This window comes from Pinus tabuliformis, chromosome 1_2, assembly GCF_031772625.1.
Source record: "Pinus tabuliformis cultivar Carrire ecotype Pingquan chromosome 1_2, CPIR1, whole genome shotgun sequence".
Classification (NCBI taxonomy): domain Eukaryota; kingdom Viridiplantae; phylum Streptophyta; class Pinopsida; order Pinales; family Pinaceae; genus Pinus; species Pinus tabuliformis.
The window spans coordinates 1,024,809,675-1,024,818,321 of record NC_142298.1 but is presented as its reverse complement, the minus strand read 5'-3'; positions in this window follow the sequence as shown (position 1 = coordinate 1,024,818,321).

Here is an 8,647-nt window from a genome sequence, read left to right as displayed (position 1 = left end):
GCAAGGAAAGAGATGTAAACTACCGAAATGGATGCCATTGACTATTGAAAAGGTAAAATGCATGTCTTTAAGCTAGTTCTGAAGGAAAATATGGAAAAATCATCTTTTTGTATTTTTGAGCAATTTTATGCAAAATTATTATGCTTGTGTTTTAACTATTTGTGACTATGTGGAGGTTTATTGGCGAAAGGAAATGGAGTGGGTGCTTGCAGGAGGTTGGGAAGGTGTGGAGAGGACCTGAGTCCCTAGCACCCTTCTGGAGATTTCCACCGTGATTGGACTTCAAAAAATCGCTCGCATGAACTTCTACAGGAGGCTGCAAGGGATCTACAAGAAGTTCTACAGGAAGAGGCTAAAAGTGGTTTTTAGAGGGTTGAAGGTGGAAAAACGGTGGGAAAGTGGAAATGAAGGATGGATAGAGATGTTAAGGGGTCTAGGACCTTGTAAATGAATCTCAGGAGTGAAGAAGATGGTTGGATTTGTTCAAAGGTGAAGGAAGCAATTTTGCACAAGAATGTAGAAATTAGGGCAGTTTGAGAAAGTATGGCGAATGAGTGAAGGAAATATTGAGAAAGAGACTGGAGTAGGTTGTATGATGGAGGAAGAATTGGCTGGGGTGTCTTACAGCTACTCTACACACTTCTTTTCAAAACTGACCCAAGCAAAAACTATGAAAACAGAGTTTTACTTATTTTTGACCTAATTCTGACCTAGAAACTAGAAAAGTGTTGAACAGAACTTGATGGATAGGAATTTATGCAAGAAAGTTATGGAAACTAAGCAAGAATAGATCTAAGCATGAAAACACAACTGATATCAACTTTTCCAACTCGAAATCTAACACTAGCAATTGCATGGGAAAGAAAAAACAGTGTTTTTGTGGCAGCGAGAGTGCCTTGGCCTCAATTCATGGTCCCAAGGATGGAGAAAGGAGATCAAAGACTGCTTGTTAGCCTTTTTGTGGATATTTTCTGTTACCAAACTATCAAATCAACCTGAAGCAAGAAAAACTATCTTAATCATCAAAAACAACCTAAGTAACAAAGCAAGATCTAACCTAAATAAAAAATATTATTCTATGAATGCAATAAAACACATAAAAGCACACAAAGGAGGTACTGGGCACTTGGGTTGGCCCCAACCCCAAGAGCTACAGCCCCCTATGAAAGATTAAAACTAGTTCAAAGCTGGATTCATCTTCATTGGTAAAAAAATAATAGTTACATCACCAAACTGTCTGTAAGAAAAAGCTCGAAAAAGAGTTGATTACAAGGCTGCAGTAAAGTGCGAAAATAGACTATCAAATGGCTAAACTACTAGGGCTTGAAGCCTTCCTATTTATGCAAGTGAGGACTCCCAACAGTCCTCCTAAACTTTAGGAGCTTGGCTGCCCAAAACTGCAGATAATAGCCACTTCACTAGACCTGCTCGGCTGCCCCTTGAAATCATCTTTGGTGGGTTGTTGAACTCTGAGCTGTTGGTGGAGAACTCGAGGAAGGGGTCATTTAGTGTAGGAGACACCCCTCCTATAAATCCTCAGCCTTGTTTCTTCGAATTTGGCTGCCAATCTGCTCATAAATGCCTGATCTTGGTCCAAAAATGTCCAAAAATCTGCAATAAGCACGTATTAGACTTTGTGGTAAAGTGATTATTCCCATTCACTCAATTAACATAAATATATTCAAAAGCATGCATAAAACTATGGAGAATGGTGGATTAAATGAGAATAATAGGCAAAATGAGCCCATATAGTTACCCATTTCCGGGGCTCATCAGCTACTGCCCCCCTCACATCCCTCGCTGCGCCCAACGCAACAAAGGGGGGCTCCACCCTCCCTCTAAACCCCTGGCTTAACTACTAGGGCTAGTCGTGGAAAGAATATAACATAACCCAATAATCTTGAACCATCACTACCCTGCTCTTCTTTATTGAACCATGAATTAATAATGAAGAAGTGATCGAGAGTGATTCATAAGATCATACCACTCTCCACTGACAAAAGTCAGTCCTTGATCCCAATTCAAGTTGTTGAACACCATTCATCCTAGTCATAGGGAGTACGGCAGTACATGATGCATCCATCAGTAGTGTTATGGTCCCTCACCATAGTTTCCTAACTTATTAGCCAGATGAGAGGTACTTCCCATGAGTCTCAGACTCTATGGGTAGGATGTGTGTTGGGGCATCAATAGGGAAAGGTGAACCACTCATCCTACTCATATGCCATAAGAGAAGGTGAACCACTGTTACACAACATTTTGTCATTGTCCCTATACTCCCCGTTCCTTGATCATGGAGGACCTCTACAATGAACCCCGCATGCTTTGCCTTCATGAAGAAACTCCCATTATGTCCCTCTTCATGAGCATATCATTTCCCTTTTGCACCATTTCCCCTAAAACTTCTATTTTGCCCAATTTACAAGACCAGAACTAATTGCCTTTGTCTCCCTCGTGCCGATGTGCAGAGATCAGAACTATTCCCTGCGCTGATTGGTGCGACTGAGCTGTGTTCCAAATGTGTCATTCTTGTTGTGGATTTTTTTTTAAATTATAGCTGAAGCTTCCATCTCAAGAAGCTCCGTAACAGAAGTCTAGTAAATGGTTTGGCCGGATGGGGTGGAAGATGATAGTTTGGGTTCCTTTCCCCTATAATGATGGAACTACCTCAAGGGATAAGTCCTTCTCCCATTAGAGGAGGATCCATATTCCATCCATCTTTCCCATATAAACCTCTCTTCTTCCCAAGCACAAGCTAGTTAGAGTGTTGGCTGAGTGTGAGTATACTATTTTGATTAGACAAGCAAGCTATTACTAGTCATAGCCATCTAGTTGTGTGAGGGAGAAGTGTGTTTGGTTTGGAGTGAAGCCTAAAGGGAAGAGTCTTTAAACTATTGGTGTTTGAAGCCATCATGGAATGATAACAGAAGTGTGTGGGAACCTGGTCTTGTCAGAGGAAGACTACGACATCAAGACGAATGGTTGTAACCTCTCTTTGATATTAATATATGCAACTATCCATTGATTTCATACATGTTCTATAATATTACATATTCATGTCTTGATGCTTCTTTACTCATTAAGTAGGTTGAATTGCAATTTGTCTATTATTATGTCTGTGTGCTTTTGTTGTTTACTCATTTCATGAGCTTGAAGGAGGAAGCGAGAGATTTCTGGAGCGAGCAAGCGAGGACATCATCAAGCAGGATAAGCGACCAAGAGTTAGGCCCTCTTGATTGATTCTAACCTAAGGAAATCTTTCATAGAATGTATCTTTTGTGGCTAGACCCATTATCGGGCTAGAGGAATTCGTTCATATCCGCACTTATAATTTTACTTCACCACAAATTGGTGACTCCATTGGGGAGATCCCATCTTTTTATTTGTTTTGGATTTCATGATTTCACAAGAACTTTTCTAGTTTTGCGTTTTCCCTTTTGTTTTGTTTCTTTTCTCCTTCTTACTGGCTTAAGTCTAAAAATCATAGTAGCAGATCCGGTCCCTGTTTTGAATTTTTTTCTTAGTTTCCTCGAACAACGCATTTAATCGGCTGACATTCACGCCGATCAACGCGAATTGCAGAGGAATAGTCGCGCCGACCCACCTCTGGCGCTTGTTATCAGTTAGGAAATCGCGCTGATTCTTGTAAGTGAACGTTAGGGCTAGACCCAATGTTTTAAAACTCTGACTCGGACTCCAACTCGGCCGAGGGTCGACTCCAACTCCGACTCGGTATCGACTCGACCAACTCGATTTCAATGACTCGATCATTGTAAAAAATACATTAAATATTTATTTTTTTTATAAAAAAACATAATTTTAAAGATTTTCATTCATGTTTCCAAACACACAGCATTATAATATATATGGAAGACAACATATGATCAAAGTAGGCTCATGAATGTATCCATTATATCAAAATGGCACCCAGTGCACTGTCCAATACATACATGATCAAAGATTCAAAATGAAAACACATAACCAAGGAGGCTAGAAATGGCCTCTACAACAAAATTCTATGACCAGGGTCCAGTAATACTGGGCCATTGGCTAGTAGCTAGTAGCTATTGCCAGAGGAGCCAAGATCATGTGGATCAATCTTTGGATCATCATCAGAGTCATACAGGGGGCCCCATGGCTCCTCCTCATCATCATCTCCAACTGCAACTGTAGAAGTGGTAGGACTAGCAGGTTGTGCAGCAGATGCAAGCTGAGATAGAGAAGATATGTGGCTGCGCTTCTGTCGTGGCTGAGCAGAGGAAGTGCTTGCAACTAGAGTCCTTGCTAACTGTGAGGTTGAGGCTGGTAGTACAAGTGGATCGGGATCTGCATTCAACTGAACATTATGTTCGAGTGATGCCTCCCTATGTAAATCGAAATCAAGATCCTCATCAGAATCAAACTCTGCTGGATGACTCTCCACTACCCAATCTGATGTTGGATCAATGTCTTCCAACACAATGGGATCTGAATCAGGTCTTTTGTTCATCAATTGGTTACATCTGAGCCGAAGGTTGTATTGGACATAGACTAGATCATTTAACCATTTTTGATCTAAATGGTTTCTCTTCTTTGTGTGAATCCTCTCAAAGATAGACCAATTGCTCTCATACCTAGTAGCACTGCAAGTTTGACTCAAAATACGAATTGAAAACTTCTGCAATTCAGGACAATGGCCACCAAAAGCCTCCCACCATTGTGCTGCAAAAAACATAGGAGTGTGATGATTTAGCTCAAAAAAATTTCAAATTATATCCAACTTTCAAATTATAAACGATTTAACAAAATTTAAAAAAACTATTAAGAATTTGAAAATTGAAATTTTTGTTTACCTAGCTCATCTGCTTCTCTTGCAATCTTTGCTAGGTTCTTCCCAAAGGTACCCGAGGCATTGCTGAAAGTGGTGACCTATCAGTGTATCTCCAACTGATCGAACTCCAATGGAATCATGCAATCAATGCAGTCAATCAGTCCATCTCTAAACTCCCCCTTCAAAGCTCCTAACTCCTTAGCTTTATAATGATATTGTGGGTTCAAAAAATACCTAGTTGCATGTATAGGGCGATGGAGTTGATTGTTCCATCTTTCATCAATGATTGCCCAAATGGGCCCATACTTGGCCACTTTATCCTTGTATGCCCTCTTTATTTTCTCCTTTGCTTGATCCATAGCCTCATAAATGAAGCCCATAGCCAATCTTTCCCCATCCACCAACCGCAACACCTTAACCAGTGGCTCAACAAGCTTCACAATCTCTAATGCCTTTCTCCAAAAACTTTCTTTTTCAATTCTTTACCTTCCAGTTTGTGTGACCAATTGCTTTCATTCCATTCGTCACTGGAAAATAACTTTTGCAAGTTTCTATTTTGGGAAAGCATAGATTGCAATGTCAAAAAATGAGTAGCAAATCTAGTGATGGCAGGCCTAATAATATCCCTCCCCCCAGTGTGTTTCGTCATGAGGATCAAAATCCATGAATGATTGTAGATAAAATTTGTTATGCTTTTGGCATGATCTACAGTGTTTTTGAACCATTCTAATTTTCCAATATCCTCAAGCATGAGTTCTATGCAATGTGCAGCACATGGGGTCCAAAAGATGGTCTTGTGTTTTTCCTCTAATAGTTTACCAGCAAGAACATAGTTAGAGGCATTATCTGTGATGAATTGAACAACATTAGCCACCCCCACCTCCTCAACAACCTCATCCAATATCTGAAACAACAATTGCCCATCTTTTACCTTATTAGATGCATCAACTGATTTTAAAAACATGGTTCTCTGTGGGCAGAAGATAAGAAAGTTTATGATGGTACAGTTTCTTTGATCAGTCCATCCATCTAACATGATGGTACATCCTGTTCTTTCCCATGAGTCCTTGAAATATTTCAAATACTCATTAATGGATGAATTTTCTTTCTGCAAAAGATACCCCCTTAGCTCATGCATAATAGGGCCTTTGAAGCCTCTTCTAGCAGCATGTATGGCATCAAACATAGGCTCATAATATGGTAAACAGGAAGCATTGAAGGGGATATCAACATCATACCACCATCTAGCTATGTAATCACAAGCAGTCTCCCTCAATTCTTTCTTCCAATGGTCATATAAAGTGGGCTGCATTTGACTTTTACTAGCTTGAGGACCATGTGCATCTGATGGAGAGGAGGGAGTGAAATAACTTTTGATATTCATATCACCCTTTTTCATTATACCCTTTCCCTTATCTTGAATAGAATCAAAGGAGGGAGGAACATATGGGAAAGGGTTGGATGCATCAATACGAGGGATAGAGGAAGAACCCTCAAAATCATAATGGGGGTTGGTAGCCATCATTTTTTGTATCTCCCTCTTCCTCCCAATTCCAACCTCTAACTCTTTTTGCCTAGCCTTATCTTATTTAAACTTCTCAAAGCTGGCTAACAATTCCTTCCTAATCTCCCCAATTTCTGGTGAGGTACATGGATTAATTTGGCCTCTAATCCCCGCCAAGTGTTGTTCATCCTATTAATTCCCCCAGTACCTTCCTTGATTTTCCTATGGAAAAATTTGCAATGCATTTGACTATCAACCATTTCAACGTATGCCCAAGAAGCATCTTTCACTCTAGGTGCCATTTTTTGACTTGGATTTCTAGATATGCACCTAAAATTTAATAAGCAAAAATAGATTTGTACAAGTGAAAAAAAATACCTCCAAGCACAAACTGCCTCCTCAAGCTTGCTCCAAGAAATCAACTCCTCAATGCTGCTCCAAATGGCTGCCCAATAAGCTCCTCACTCCAGCTACAATGATTGCCCAAGAGTCCTCACTGTTGCTCCAAATACAAACTCAACAACTCCTCACAAACTCTCACTGAAATTCTCACTCAAATGCATGAGATGGTTGTGAGAGAATGAGAGGAGTTGAGTGTGTTAAATATGGTTTGGGAGAGAGGAATGGACCCCAAAGACCAACAAACCAATTCATAAAACCATTTGGAGTCCCCCACACTCAGAAAAAAACATAAAAAAATAAAAATAAAAAAAGTGTGTTTTTGGGGGTTCACTAGCCACTGTCCATGACCTGGCAATGTTGATATGGACTCGGCCGAGCCGGCCCGGTTAAGGCTAAGCCAGCCGAACCGGTCTATTGGCTGAGTTGAATTTTTTTTTACCGGCTCAGACCAACTCAGCCGAGTTGGTTTTGAGCTGGCCGGGTTTTAAAACATTGGCTAGACCCCAATCTTGGCCAGTGTGTTCTGATCTTGTGTTTTTGACCCTGTGAGCCTTTTCACTGTTTTTCACCTTGATTAAAAAGCTACTTTTCGTTTGGTTTTGCTTGCTTGTAGGCTTTTCATCTTGCTATTTGATTGATAAAGTCATTCAGTGGCCAGCGACACTATGACATCTAGCTAGTCGTCCATTCAGCAGCTTGTGGACTCATCAAGTCTGGTTGTGGGTGTGTTAGCTCCTTGGATTTGTTTTTGGTCCCTCTTATGACTTTGACCTCTCTTCGCACAAGTTTGGAAAAGTTTTGTTTACTAGTTTGAACCTCTTTTTCAGGCATAGATTACATTGTCGTCTTGTGTTCTGGAAAAGTTGGTGCTTCGTCAATCTGAACGAACTTCTGTTTTCATGTTTTCATCTTCTTGAAGAGCTCATAGTCTCAAAAAATTTCTCATTGACAGACTGTATGCAAAGGTTTTCCTCGTTGCTTTATGAGAAAATATGAAATTCTAGCTTGTTGCTTCATTATGATTTGCATCTCTTAGAAGCTAGAATTGCATCATCATTTGAAAAGGAAGATAATTTTTTTCATTTTGAAAGGACTAATAGATAAGTGCTTGTCAGGAAATTAGGAATTGGAATGCATTTTTCATTAGTTTATTTTTCAAAAAGTGAAGTAGTGAAAAATCATTTCATTTTCAGTTGCTTGATTGTTTCCATTTGATTGAGTACTTTACACCCTCTCTAGTGTAGGCATTTGATCGAATTGAAAGGGTCTTGTCCCATTTAGTTGCATTTTAGGTTATTCAAGTAGCATCGTTAAGACCTGAAAACTGAAACTTAACTTAAGATCAACTCTAAAAGGAATTCAATTTACCTAAGGCGCAATTGACATTAACGATCACATCTAGAAGGTCTAGGCTAGAGACGTTTTCCGACGTCCGTAAACCTAGTAGTTGTTGTTATCTTCGGCATTAGACAGCACTAGCACGGATTTGTGCTCCCCGTACCATCGCGTATATAACAGGAGACCACACTAGGTTACAATCCTTTTAACCTTAGGAAGTCGAGTTGGCCACATTGCGAACATGATACACCGAACACAGCATTTGGGGAGATTGCCTGCTTGTATTTCTTGGTTCACTAGGAGGTATTCTACAATTCATGGTTGCCTAGTAATCTTGTTTACCTAGATCATCCAGAGTAGTCATTTGATATTTTTGACTCTTTAATCTTAAAAGATCATCTGAGCAATTGTCCTTTCACGCTTGTTTCCAATCAAAAGAGATAGAGTCATATTTATTTCTTTCTTGAGTCTTTAAAAATGAAAGAACATCAGTGTTTTATGCGTCTTAAATAATTGATTGCCCATGACCCAAAAAATCTTGTTATATTTTTTACCAAATCGTGAGTTCCCTTAAAAGGATATTTTAAAGCCTT